This window comes from Hippichthys cyanospilos, chromosome 9 (assembly GCF_059441005.1).
Source record: "Hippichthys cyanospilos isolate Australia breed blue-spotted pipefish chromosome 9, RoL_Hcya_1.0, whole genome shotgun sequence".
Lineage (NCBI taxonomy): Eukaryota > Metazoa > Chordata > Actinopteri > Syngnathiformes > Syngnathidae > Hippichthys > Hippichthys cyanospilos.
The window spans coordinates 19292573-19307978 of NC_142377.1; the positions used below are offsets into that span (position 1 = coordinate 19292573).

Here is a 15406-nt window from a genome sequence, read left to right on the forward strand (position 1 = left end):
TTTAAAGTTGGAACGGTCGCAATCGGATGAAGAACGGCAAAGATAGAAGGGAAAAACTGAAAAAGTGGAATTATGGGTAATTTTTGAATTGTGGGTAAAAATGGAGTGGCGGGCATCGGGGGAATTGATGAAAGTTGGAACGGTCAGAATCGGATGAAGAATGGCAAAGATAGAAGGGAAAAACTGAAAAAGTGGAATTATGGGTAATTTTTGAATTGTGGGTAAAAATGGAGTGGCGGGCATCAGGGGAATTGATTAAAGTTGGAACGGTCAGAATTGGATGAAGAATGGCAAAGATAGAAGGGAAAAACTGAAAAAGTGGAATTATGGGTAATTTTTAAATTGTGGGTAAAAATGGAGTGGCGGGCATCGGGGGATTTGATGAAAGTTGGAACGGTCAGAATCGGATGAAGAATGGCAAAGATAGAAGAGAAAAACTGAAAAAGTGGAATTATGGGTAATTTTTGAATTGTGGGTAAAAATGGAGTGGCGGGCATTGGGGGAATTGATTAAAGTTGGAATGGTCAGAATCGGATAAAGAATGGAAAAGATAGAGGGGAAAAACTGATAAAGTGGAATTGTGGGTAATTTTTGAATCATGGGAAGAGGAAAGGGGATACACAAATGAAATGGTGGGAATTGGGGGAATCCATTAAAGTTGGAACGGTGGGAATCGGAGCAGGAATGGCCAAGATAGAAGGTTACAAAGTTTTGGATGAGGAAAATGGGAATGAGGAATTATGGGTAAAAATATGAAAATAGTTATGAATTACTGGAAGGTGTGAATATGAGTAGTATTCAAATTGGGGAATGTATTAACTGATTAATGTGAGTGTGAAGTGGAGAAGCTTTAAATAAAAAATGTTAAGTCCGCCACTGGGAATGAATTATGAGTTGTTATACATGAAAAATATGTAATTATGGGAAAATATTGAAAATTATTAATTGTTACAATAGTGGGAATGAGCCAACAGGCGAAATGTATGAGTTAAATGTTATGAATATGAAATAGGAAAGCTCAAAATGTGAAATGTTTAATCTCCCATTGGGAATGAATGGGAAGCCCTCCCATTGGAAATGAATTATGAATATTTGAAGGATGAAAAATATGGAATTATGGGAAAATATTGGAATGTATTAATTACTGGAATGATAGGAAGGATCCCTATAACGAGATGAATAAGTTAAATATTGAAAATATGAAAAGGGAGAGCTGTAATAATGAAACAAAATATGACCCAATGTTAGTCAATGGGACTTTTTGGGGTGGAAAACCGGGAATTCTGGGAAAACTGTGAATACTTGGAATTCCAAAAATGGAAACGCCCTTCGGGCGCTTTACTGGAATAATGTGAAATTGGAACGGTGTGAATCGGATAAACTGGGAATGAGCTGAAACCCGTCGAAAAACAGGCAGAAGTAGAATAATAATAATAACTAGAATATTTGCAATTTCTGAAGAAATTGCGTGTGAAGGTGTAACCTCTGAAGGCAAAGGTGTTGAATGATGTGGAATGGTGGGAATTGGGGGAATTGATTAAAGTTGGAACGGTCCGAATCGGATGAAGAATCACAAACATAGAAGTGATAAACTGAAAAAGTGGAATTGTGGGTAATTTTTGAAGTCTGGAAATAAGAAAATTCAAACTACCATTGAATGGGGGGAATTGGATGAATCGATTAAACTTGGAACGGTCGCAATCGGATGAAGAATGGCAAAGGTAGAAGGGAAAAACTGAAAAAGTGGAATTGTGGGAAATTTTTGAATTGTGAGTAAAAATGGAGTGGCGGGCATTGGGAGAATGGATTAAAGTTGGAACGGTAAAAATCGGATGAAGAATGGTGAAGATAGAAGGGAAAAACTGAAAAAGTGGAATTGGGCGTAATTTTTGAAATTACGTAAGAAGAAAATAGATACATCATGGAATGGCGGGAATTGGGGGAATTGTTTAAAGTTGGAACGGTCGCAATCGGATGAAGAACGGCAAAGATAGAAGGGAAAAACTGAAAAAGTGGAATTATGGGTAATTTTTGAATTGTGGGTAAAAATGGAGTGGCGGGCATCGGGGGAATTGATGAAAGTTGGAACGGTCAGAATCGGATGAAGAATGGCAAAGATAGAAGGGAAAAACTGAAAAAGTGGAATTATGGGTAATTTTTGAAATTACGTAAGAAGAAAATAGATACATCATGGAATGGCGGGAATTGGGGGAATTGTTTAAAGTTGGAACGGTCGCAATCGGATGAAGAACGGCAAAGATAGAAGGGAAAAACTGAAAAAGTGGAATTATGGGTAATTTTTGAATTGTGGGTAAAAATGGAGTGGCGGGCATCGGGGGAATTCATGAAAGTTGGAAGGGTCAGAATCGGATGAAGAATGGCAAAGATAGAAGGGAAAAACTGAAAAAGTGGAATTATGGGTAATTTTTGAAATTACGTAAGAAGAAAATAGATACATCATGGAATGGCGGGAATTGGGGGAATTGTTTAAAGTTGGAACGGTCGCAATCGGATGAAGAACGGCAAAGATAGAAGGGAAAAACTGAAAAAGTGGAATTATGGGTAATTTTTGAATTGTGGGTAAAAATGGAGTGGCGGGCATCGGGGGAATTGATGAAAGTTGGAACGGTCAGAATCGGATGAAGAATGGCAAAGATAGAAGGGAAAAACTGAAAAAGTGGAATTATGGGTAATTTTTGAATTGTGGGTAAAAATGGAGTGGCGGGCATCAGGGGAATTGATTAAAGTTGGAACGGTCAGAATTGGATGAAGAATGGCAAAGATAGAAGGGAAAAACTGAAAAAGTGGAATTATGGGTAATTTTTAAATTGTGGGTAAAAATGGAGTGGCGGGCATCGGGGGATTTGATGAAAGTTGGAACGGTCAGAATCGGATGAAGAATGGCAAAGATAGAAGAGAAAAACTGAAAAAGTGGAATTATGGGTAATTTTTGAATTGTGGGTAAAAATGGAGTGGCGGGCATTGGGGGAATTGATTAAAGTTGGAATGGTCAGAATCGGATGAAGAATGGCAAAGATAGAGGGGAAAAACTGAAAAAGTGGAATTGTGGGTAATTTTTGAATCATGGGAAGAGGAAAGGGGATACACAAATGAAATGGTGGGAATTGGGGGAATCCATTAAAGTTGGAACGGTGGGAATCGGAGCAGGAATGGCCAAGATAGAAGGTTACAAAGTTTGGTGAGGAAAATGGGAATGAGGAATTATGGGTAAAAATATGAAAATAGTTATGAATTACTGGAAGGTGTGAATATGAGTAGTATTGATATTGGGGAATGTATTAACTGATTAATGTGAGTGTGAAGTAGAGAAGCTTCAAGTAAATAATGTTAAATCCACCACTGGAAATGAATTATGAATTGTTATACATGAAAAATATTGAATTATGGGAAAATATTAATAATTATTAACTGTTACAATGGTGGGAATGAGCCATAAGGCGAAATGTATGAGTTAAATGTTATGAATATGAAATAGGAAAGCTCAAAATGTAAATTGTTTAATCTCCCATTGGGAATGAATGGGAAGCCCTCCCATTGGAAATGAATTATGAATATTTGAAGGATGAAATATATGAAATTATGGGAAAATATTGGAATGTATCAATTACTGGAATGATGGGAAGGATCCCTAAAACGAGTTGAATGAGTTAAATATTGAAAATATGAAAAGGGAAAGCTGTAATAATGAAACAAAAAATGACCCAATGTAAGTCAATGGGCCTTTTTGGGGTGGAAAACCGGGAATTCTGGGAAAACTGTGAATACTTGGAATTCCAAAAATGGAAACGCCCTTCGGGCGCTTAACTGGAATAATGTGAAATTGGAACGGTGTAAATCGGATAAACTGGGAATGAGCTGAAATCCGTCGAAAAACAGGCAGAATAAGAATAATAATAATAATAATAAAGAAAATGGCCGAGCACAATAACATATGTGTGAAGGTTCCACCTTCACACAATAATAATAATAAAGAAAATGGCCGAACACAATAACATATGTGTGAAGGTTCCACCTTCACACAATAATAATAATAAAGAAAATGGCCGAACACAATAACATATGTGTGAAGGTTCCACCTTCACACAATGACTCCAGCGCACGGCTCAGGTAAGAATATGGCCGCCGCACACTTTCCGGTCGGCCGGCCCTTCAAAACAAGAGCTCTAACAAAATAAAAGGTATAAGAACAAATTTTCCCCAACGAAATGGGGGCAAAAACGGGGCAGAACAGATTCTAAAGTGTTAACCAAGAAGACGAATGAATCGAGTTACAGAGTACGTTTGGAACACCGTTTGTTTACACTGTTTTTTTTTTACACCTAGCCATCAGAGGCTTCGAGAACACCGCCCTAGATGCCTAGCAGCGACCAATGTGTATTTTGAAAAACACCAAACGGAAATTGGAACATCAACACTAACCACCATCATTAGGAACACAGGTCAGCATCAAGCGTAAAAAGCGCTGTTCAAAGCACTGTCTGGTGATTTTCAACATGAACGTTGGTCACAACTAGCTGTCTAAAACGTTATTTCACTTTAATGCTATAACAAGGTTTCCTTCTTCCATCCTAGTGGTTGGTTCAAGTGTTGATTTGAATCGAAATATATTTTGGGAATTGCAGTAAATAAAAATAAATGTGCAATGCTATTGGAGAGAAACTATTTAACTTGTACATTCATACATTATGCTCAGCACAACTCTATATGACAAATGGAAATAAAGGCTTAAAAGTAAATAAGTCCATTGCATCGCATTCTGTGTCCTTGTGTGTGTTCAAGAACATGGTTGGCGGTAACTCGCAGCTGTAGGAAGTCAGCGTGTAACCGCAAAAATCTTGTCTACAAATCTGTCTGCTATGCTGTCAAAGCAACACGCCTTATGTTGCATGTCCAACATCTGAGCGCACTTAGTGTTTATTTCATCGCCACCGCCACTTGTCGCCCGCCTCACATATCATCCTTTAAGAGCTCTCTGCTGTACGTCATTCAATTATCATGATTAGATTCGTGTGTTGATTAGTTGAAACGGCAAATCAGGTTGTGATTGCCGGGTGAGAGATGCTTACAGAGGGAGAAATAATTCAAAGAGTATTGTTGTTCATTTGCACATTAATGGAAGAGAGCAAAGGCAATCACAAGAATGAACAACACTTTATGTGAGATGAGAAAGCTAATATAGGAAGTGTGTATCTAAATAAACTCGTTACTCATCAAATGAAAAGATTATGACTCTAATCAGTTCTATTCCTCTCGAGCAGGGGTCACCAACCTTTTTCTAAAGTGAGGGCTTCTTCTTGGATACTGATTATTGTGAAGGTCTCTGAGTTCAAGTCAGGCTTCAGAGGTCACACATTTGGCGAATCTGACACATGCTATTCAGTTATATATTGTTTGTAACAATTAGTTATATGAACAACGCTGTGAAAAAGGGTCTGCCGCGTTCCCGATTTCAGTGTTTTTTGCATATTTATCACTTGCAAAGGTTTCATTTGAGCAAACCATGGCAAAAATGCTAAATTTTATACGTAATATATGCATTTTTTTATTACTAATATAATATTTGAATAATACATTTATTTTTAACATAAGCACATGCAATAAATAAACGTTATTTGAATAGAAATAGTCATCAGTGATCGGTTACTTTTAAATTGCTGATCAGCCACAAAAATCATGATTGAGTAAAGTCTGGCTAATATTTTAAACATAACATTTTAAAAAAATCACTGTAAGTAATTGCACAAAATTGAAGTTTAAGTCAAGTCAAAATGTTTCTTTACAATAGGATATTCTATGCAGCACCACTAGTCTAAACATAATATTGTGATTAATATAATTTTGTGGAAAATGAAAGAGGCAGAAAAATCCAACCATTCATATCCCTCTCAGGGCAGCCATTTTGCCACTTTTGACAGAAAATGACATAGTGCCAAAGGGCTCAGCTTACAACCAATCAAGATTTATTTGATTTGAAGACTCATTTATTTTCTGACTTTGGACATGTAACAAATACAAGCTGAACCAATATTGGATATAACCTGAGCCTTTAGCAACTGTGATGTCATTTTTAGTCGACCAAGTATCAAAATGGCCGCCCTTTGAGATGATCGAATGCTTAATGCTTATTCCACCAACGTGATATTAATCAGAATAGCATGAATGGACTAATGAGGTACATTAAAAATAATTTGTAATGAAGGATTTGACTTCATTTTTAAAGACAGAAATGATATAAAAACATGCCAAGGCTTTTTTTTTTTCCATACTGAGGAGGCGGCCTGAAACAAAACCCTAGCAATAGAGGAACGATTACAGTGAGTGTTAACAGGTCTTCGAGGCCTGCGCCCAGTCCAGGGTATAACTGCAGCCATTTAAAATAGGTGCAAGCATTATGGAAACAAGTCCAAAGCAGATGTGGAATGTTGACGTTGAGTACGTGCCACATATTGTTTGTCGTCTGCATCAGCCTTCATCTCGTCTCCTCAAAGTTAGCGTCATGCCGGAGCAGATTAGCCGTGGCGTCCCTGCCCCCCCCTCCCCTCGCCAAGCGCCTGTCACTCCGAGTGGACGAGGTGGTGGCTCAGGCGTCACTGCGCCGGAGAGCTTTGGCCCGCCGCCTGCTTTGATCCAATAATTGATTGACTACAGGAGCTGCGGATCAACAAGAGCCCTTTTCCCCTCGCCTCTCTTCTAGAGAGGTTTTAGATAAAAGTGCCCAGGCATCCTGACTCCTCCTCTACCTCCTTGACGCGGACATGCGGCCATTGAAGAAGGGAGGGGATGTAGTTGGGGTGGGGGGTTCAGTGCCACGGTAGCTTAGCTGCAGGCCGCGTCCTCAGGTCCGGGGCCCCTGCGCGCTGCCCCTGATGGTAATGGGTTTGTTTACATCACAGGGATGGAAATGGGGAGGAAAAAAAAAGTCCTGAGCCACGGCAGCGAGGCCAGGAGGGCTCTATCGCTCAGAGACTCAGCGCGGTCATAGTCACTCTGAAATGATCCTTGCAGGGCGAGATGTGATTCTCATCTCATTTGGGGCCCCTGAACCTGGCCCCGTTTGATAAGTAACCTGCCGCCTGCTTGATAGCCATGCCGTGGAGTACACAAACCACACAGGAAGGGAGAAACATGGGGGTGGAGCTCTATTCCAAAGTATTAGCTCACCACTAGTGGTGTTGTTTTGTGAGAGTCACTTCAACAAAGTAAAAATGGAGAAAATACAGCGATGTTTTGACATAGGAGCTTAATTTCTAATAGGGCTACGGCTCAGAAGATAACGTGGAAATCCCTGCCTCCCAGGGGAAAAAAATTGAATACTTTTTAGAGAGAAAAATAACATTATGCTAATCAAATTCAATGAAGGTGATTAGTGTATATACATCTATCCATTTTCGATAGGCGTTTATCCCCACTAGGGTCGCAGGCTTGCTGGTGCCTATCCCGGTTATCTTCGGACAGTTGGCAGAGTACACCCTGAACTGGTTGCATCTGGTTCTCAATTAAAGTAAAAGTTTCCTCAATTCCATTGTTTATTTAATTTAGTGCTAACAAATATAACAAAATGCCAGAGCTGAGCCAATCATCTAAGTCACATTGTGAAACCTTGAAGTAGTGCATATTTGAAAACAAACAGTGGCACAAAGCGTGAAGACAGACAATGTAATAATACTCATAATTCCTTTGTGAAAAATAACTATCATTACTAGTCAGTTTTGAAAATGTTTGTGTCTCGAAATCTGTATTATACTGACAACAGGTGACCAAGATGCACACCAGACAAAGCAGCGCAATGGCTATTGTATTGCTCCAGAAAATGTGGTAAAAACATTTTCATTCATTACTCCTAAAATATAATGAAGGTATGCTCTTACAAAGTACCATTTTATAGCGAGCCAAAGACGCTCTTGAAGTTCTCCGGCAAAGTTCCCAAAGGTCAAAATTTGCATCAGAATGAGTTTTTAATAGGATTCAATTGATTTATAAGGGCATGAACCAGGAAGTAGTCAAAAGAAAATCTTTAGCACAGTGTCATGTTAATACATTTTTTATTTGAAAGAATAGCGCTTCTGTTTTGCCCCAGACATACCGTACCTATTGTATTTGCTGATTCTATTCTCGTTTCCCGCGTCTGAGAGTCTCCAGCCGTGTGCAGGTATGCTAAGAAATGATTAAGAGATGCTCCGGGGTCTTGGTTTTATTCTCTGAGATTACGTGTCGCGGGGAGCAAAAAAAGCTTCCAGCTGTCGCCATGAAAGCACTTACAGTATAATAATCCTCCACAAATCCTGTAATTATGCCAGCATATGCCATGTACCTGAGCCTCGGCTTTGTGCTCGTCACCTCCGAGGATCCCGTGCAGACGCGCATATAAATATATATACTGTATATCTAGCTTGCCTCTCCTTTGCATACGGCCAAGCAAATCTTATTTCGGGAAACATTCAGGCTGTTTTGAATTTCAAGGTTAACCCGCTCGAATATTACGCAAGATAATCTGTCATGTAAAAAGTTTTTTAAAAAAGCAGGAGTTTAGGGTTATGTCGCAGATTAATGCCATTTCATTTCACACAGAGGCTTTATTCATGTTTGGGGTTCTTTTTATGCAATTTTGGACTTTTTACAATGACAAAAACACTGCATGTGCTTATATAATACTGTACAAAAAAAGCTGTTTTTACCATGGAAATTGGCAGTGAGACAAAGTACTGATATCACAATACAGTGTGTATGATTTACATTTTGATAGTACAACTCATCAAAACAATGACAGTGCAAAGTCAATGTACCAATATCAAAAGTTGATATTTTCTCTGTCTGAATATCATATATATCATATGCATTTACATATATATCATATGCATTTACATTCACCGTTAACGGGTGTTGAAAATAAATCAAAAATCCTAAAAATCCTAAAAATCCTGAAATCACTATATCACATCAATTCATGATTAATTGGTTTTAGCATTTTTAAATAGCTCAGACAAAATCTGTGCAAGTGTATCTAATTTTATGGCTTACGTCTGTGTTACATATAGGCACACCCCAAAGCAGAAAGGAAAAAATCTGGGTGTGAGGGGGCGGAGAAAAGTCCAAGTAAAGTTGAAAATCTAGGAAATCAAGATAAAAATCTCTCTGCGAAGCCCGGCCGGCGCCATTTCCATTCAAAATGGAAGCCCCCGTTGTCTCCAACTAATTAATATTAATAACCCAAATGGAAATGAGCGCGCCAGCGAGCGACTTGGGCGCATTCAGTCGGGAGATTCGCATGTATAAGCCTTTTCTCGGGAGAAGTGAGCTCCAAACAGGCGTGACGGTGGGGCACAGAGCGCCATACACACAGACAATTTTTCTAGATAATAGCCTATCACGCAGGATACAATTTAAATTAAAAAATGCAATTTTCACCTTGAAATGAACAAATGATTACAATTTCTATACAAATTAAGGCATCCAGGCTGCGCCTCAGTGCTGTGCCAAGGCCATGAAACCTGACATAATTGCCATGAAATACATTTTCAAATATTTGTATTTTGTCCAGCGCGCTTTTTAAAAGGCACCACTCTCTCGCCTTGTGTTGCCTTGTGATCTCACCTCCTTCTGGGGGGAAAATGCATATGAAAAAAAAAGGCAGAGATGAAAAGCTCTTCAACAGGGGAGATAAAAATTGTGAGGGGAGAAAAAAAAAAAAAAAAAAACAAGCTGCCATATACAGAGTAAATCAGCGCCGGCCCCCGCGGCGATCTCTAAAAGCCAAATTACTGCTTCTTATCTAAGGAATCGCATCTACTAGTTATCTGCTCCTGAGATAGGCTCCTTGTGCTCCTCGCCAGAAATGCTATTTATTTGTGATTACCCTTTGAGTCAAAGTGTGTGTGTGTATGTGGGTGGAGGGTTGGTGCAAAGTTTTGGCACATTCTGAACTCTTGAAAGAGGAGAAGGCAGAACTGAAGGCACAAACACCTTATTTGGGCTTAGGGTGGTCCGCAGCAGAAAGAGGGATGAAAGTGTAGCCCATGGCAGAGATGAGACAAGAGGCCCGTCGTATCACGCGCGCTCGAGCGGAGGTGTCGAATCGACTTTAAAAACGCGGAACCTGGCGTCGGAGACATAGGCGGGTGGAAGGCGGCCAAAAAGTTTTTGGAGGCAAACATGCAAATGTCCTGGCTGTGGGGAGAAGGTTTGCAAGACAGTGGCAGTGTTTCGACAGAGTAAACTTTGCATGCTGGTCATGGCAGCCAAACAAGATGCAAAATACCGAATGATATCAAATTTGACATCCATATATTTTCTTTGATTTTCATTTCGTCTTCTCATTACCTACATGAATACCTTGTGTCGCTGTAGCGTGATTTTTTTTTTTTTTTTTGGGAGGGGGGGGGCAGTGTGGCGTCCGAGGCAAGATTTTATACAGCCCCAGGTAAATGATTTGCATACCTTTTAATCCATCCATCCTTTTTCTGTAGCCGCCTTTCCTCACACGAGTCACAGGCTTGCTGGTGCCTATCCCACCTGGCTTCGGGCAGTGGGCAGGGGAAACCCTGAACTGGTTACCAGCCAATCACAGGACACACAGGAACAAACAACCATTCAGGCACCCGATCATACCTAAGGACAATTTAGTTTGTCCAATTCACCTGCAGTTCACATTTTTGGAGTGTGGGAGGAAGCCGGAGTGCCCGGGGGGAACCCACACAGGCTCGGGGAGAACATGCAAACTCCACACAGGAAGGGTGGATCCAGACAGATTTATACCCGGGTCCCTTCACTGTGAAGCGCTCGTGCTATTCACTGTGCCACGAGCCGCACAAAAGGAATCACATTTTAAAATGTGCCGATAAGGGTCACATCATTTACAATTTTAAAAATGGACAATTTCTCAATTTTATGACTGTCAAACTAGTCACGTAACTTGTTGCAACTTGTGCTGTCGGGATTTAAATAATTTCGACCGATTAATTAACAGATGCTTGATTATTTTTTTATTATAGATTATTACATCCCTAGTTGTATTGGGCTTTAAAATTACTTTCAAATTTAATCTATGTTAAATGTACAGTGGTTAGGTTGTTCAGTTATTGTATATCTACACCACCTGTCCACTTAAAAATGATTTATTCACAAACAGACTATTTTATCTGGATACATTTAAAGAAGAAACGTTTTTCTTTTGTCTTTTTATTTCACTATACCCTATTAAGTTTCATTTACTCCAAATGAGGCACATTAAGTACATTCAAATTAGATACGGGGTTTGAAGAAAAATTGACCAAAAATAACAGGAACACTGGTAAGTAGGAACAGAAACATTTTTTTTTCCCTCCGACAGCCGACAGATTCATATCTCACTTGACTACGCAGCAATCAAGGCTGTCACTACAGTTTCACATTATTGTCTTTAATATAAATAAATATAAATCTATTTTACAAATACAGTACAGTAGTCGATTTTTCATATGTTGTCCCTCAATCATGGAATCCTTTTATTTTCCTATAACTTTTAAGTGCTACTACCGCCATCATTGATTCAGAAATACACTGGGCATGCAGGAATAAAAAATATTTGAAAGTAATTATGTTTAAGGTATAAAAAGCTGATTCTTGGCAACCCCTTGAGTCCAAAGCACCCTCAGCATCTGTCCGTCTTGCCTAACGGGCGATTGTGATATAATATGCGATTTTTTTAAAAGTCCTTTTCCCATGTGATTTTCAACAAGTACCAGCAAAAAATGAATCAGTTTTACGATAAACAATAACAGATCATTTTTCATAAATGTTGTGGTATTACACCGCTGGCCAGGCTTACTTTTACTTTACTTTCCCTCAATTTCTATCAAAGACAATTTAGTTACTTTTACTTTACTTTCCCTCAATTTCTATCAAAGACAATTTAGTTATCTCCCACAGTTGGAGCTGTTGACTTCTTAAAGAATTCGATTTGCCGTCTTTTAAACGATGAGTTGAACCTCGGTCTGGTCAGGAGGCGATACTTCAATCATTATTTTCTCATCAATCCTTAAAGTCATCGTAAAATTCAAAGCTATCCCACCTTTTGTCGTGTAATAATCTGGATTGGTCGCCGTCATTATTTCCGATCGTTATTTCATGGCCAGTCATGTATTCTGTTGAGAGTGCCTCACCCCTCCAATCAAACAAACAGCTACCACTGAAAATCTCCACGACGGAGTTAATACCCAATCACAGGGTAGAGGAAATGACCGGGAATATATTCTGTGCAAGATGTTTTTTCCCCTCTGAAAAGTTGCAGATAAAACACAACTTGTAACAAGTTGGGTTTGACTCTTTGTGCCCATCTCCAACTCCCTCCCTTCCCTCTCTTTGCCCTCCGTGTGTAGGAGTCTCTCAGCCAGCGAGGCGCACATCAGATTTCAATAGTTGACCTCTTAATGCTCAGGTCAGCGCTGCACCGGCAGCGATTTCACACTCAAGATGAAAGGGAAATGAACACTGTGGATGCTAGGGGGTGACACGGGGGCCCTGACCAGCCATTGCCACTCTAACCGCCTCACTGCACCAGGCTCAGATGAGTCTACGAGAAGGAGGAGGAGGTGCTGAGACGGAGCTTTTGCCACCTGTCTAACAATGGCCAAAGTCAGTGAGCCAAGACAGAAACGAACACTGTGATTGGTCGGAGGAAAGGGCTGACTTGGACCGGGGGCACATGGAGTGATCAGCATGGATGCAGACAGCTACGGTATTCGGTTGCCCCTCTCCAGCTGATTTTACGTCTGTTCATCCGGACATATACAGAAACGGACAAAACAGTCAATAAACAGTAAACAGATGATGAGATTTATAAAAAATCTGTGAGCACTTGAGGCAACCATAAATACACACTAATCAGCTAGAGGCAGTATAAGACTGACAGGAAGCTTCTCATGTTGGAGTAATAGGTGTAGTTCTTTGCAGAGGATAAAGAATGTATGCATTGTTAAAATTGTGCGTTTGCCAGTGGACAGAGATACTTTTACATTATTTGTGTATCATCGGACAAACGTGTTCGCTGCCTGTATGCGTATGGATATTAATTCGTTTGTATTTGTTTTTGTGCAAATGGATAAACGGACACTTATACTGATTGTCAAAGTAAAAGCATGTTCATATTTTCCGGATGAATGGACACGCACAGTAACTTTTGTTCAAGATATTTAAACATCACTTGCAAGAGTGTTATTTCTGACCTATAAAACTTTCAAGATAATAAACATGCCCATGGATTTACTTAATAAATAATCCTGCAGTTGTCACAATCTGATGACGTAAAAAGCAGGACTGAAGAGGACTGAAACAAAGACTAGCATGAAAAGCTGTATTTCTATTTGTTTTCTGTCTTCTTCGGGGAAATATCGTGCCAGACTAAATAGTGTGCCACCAGCTAATACCAAACAACATAACGAAGTTACGAACTGAGCTATGAAATAAAAGGACAGCAAAACCAGAATCCACAACGGAGGGGGGATTACTGTACAACATGTGTGAAAAGACAATATAAAAATTACTACTAAAGCTGTGTTTCTTTATCTCCACAATACAGGTAAGATACAGTCCACTACCATTGCAGAAAATACAGGAAATGCATTTGTCATATCTTGCCCTGACTATTGTGACATGTTGCTTTCTAGTCTTATGCTGATTTAGTGGTACCGTATGCGCCGTCTCGCAACCTTTTCCGAACAAGCTACTCCTTTGCAATGTAGGTTCTAGTGTCTTCCCTATTGCGGCTCTGAAGTACCCTGGAATGTTTTTGAAATGAAAATGGCTACCTCATGAGAAATATTTGGCCTCTTTTATTGCCAATTCCCTGCTCTCCTTTCCCCTACCCTCCTGCTTGGAGATAGGAGTAGGTGGCAGTGATCCAATCTGAGGCAGATGCCTTGCGTACTCTGATGATATGAGTTAAGGTAGACCACTTCCCCAAATAGTTGCTACGCGGGATTCGGTAGACCGCGTCAGGTCCTGAGAAGAAGGAACCACTTGATTTGAATTGAAAATAATTTTTACTTTCTGCTAAAAGTCTCCTGTTGTGCCCTGAACAGCTGCTCCTTGTTGCTTCAACCCCGCGCCGTGGTTACCGAGGACAAGGCAGGCCGCCAATGGCCGGTAGCCGCCTGCGAGTAATGTAGCGCTTAAGTGGCTGTCAGCTTTATAAAGGGAGGGAGTCGAGTGTGTAAATGTGTGTGTAAATAGAGTGTCAGATCAGGACCCCAGGGAGCGGAGGTGGGGAGGGTGTGCACACGCGTGAGTGTATATGTGTGTGTGTGCGCGTGTCACAGTAATGGCGGTTTAACCCTCCCCTGCGTTCCCCGGGGCTTCACGTCGCCTCTGCCCGCTCCTCCCGGCTGGGCACAGTCGGGGAGCAGCTCCTTATTCATTCATGAGAGGAGCGGCGGATAAATAAAAAGGTTCATTACGGCGCTAAAGTGTTACTAATGACATGTACCTGCCACCGAGCACCTCCGAAAATCTAATGTGACACACCGGAATGGAAAATCTATTCGGCCCCGGCGAAAGGCCTCCAGTGGCGCCGGCGTATATAGATCTACTCTATGGAAATTTCTCTCCGCTTGCCCCCCAATTGTGTCTCTGCCTAAAAGCAATATTTACACTAGCACAGCCATTATGTCGTACTACGCCCTCTGCGCCTGCTGCTGCGACCTCCACATTAGCTGCAAATTGGACTTTGCAAACTTGGCGGGGCAGGCGCACTCTCCGGCTCGGCGACCGCCGATAAAATACCACTGTGACATTAACGCTCGATTTCGTCGCTCTGTCATAAGCATCTTGGATGGTTCACCAATACGCTAATAGTTGGTTCAAATATGACCATTATCCCATGTGCAGGCAGAAGTTTAACTGAGAGGGCCCGCAAAAATCTGATTCCACTATTGCAAGCACACAAGACTACACAAGACTAATTAGTCTTGTGTAAAAAGAGTTTGTTAATGCTCGAGCCAACTATTAGACAGCATTACATCATGAAAATGAGAAAGCTATCTACAACACTTAAGACGAGTGAATAATTTATTAAAAAAAACACCGACATCTGTGGAACGTTTAAGAGTATAATAGTACTGAATAGTAAACTAATTGTGATTATTTTTCTTTGTATTGCATCCTGGCTTGAATGGTTGTGGAAGCTTGACATGATCTTAGTAAAATAAAGTAATACAGTCAATAACCATAACCAAGATTATGATTTATGATTTAAGTATTACACAAATTATTTTAAAATCAATCATAAATCCAAACGATGGATACCTTCTAATAATGTAGTTGCACACATTATGTTACAAAATGGTCTGTCACTAAATGTTGAAATCCTAGAAAAAATTAAAAATATCAAATACAACAAATACATAACATGTTT

General features: G+C 40.1%; 1 long non-coding RNA gene across 1 annotated transcript in view; it reads right to left on the bottom strand.

Annotated features, from left to right (window-relative positions):
* Positions 1 to 15406, bottom strand: part of LOC148419321 (uncharacterized) — a 73278-nt gene that overhangs the window by 54817 nt on the left and 3055 nt on the right. The gene's annotated exons all lie outside the window — the stretch shown is intronic.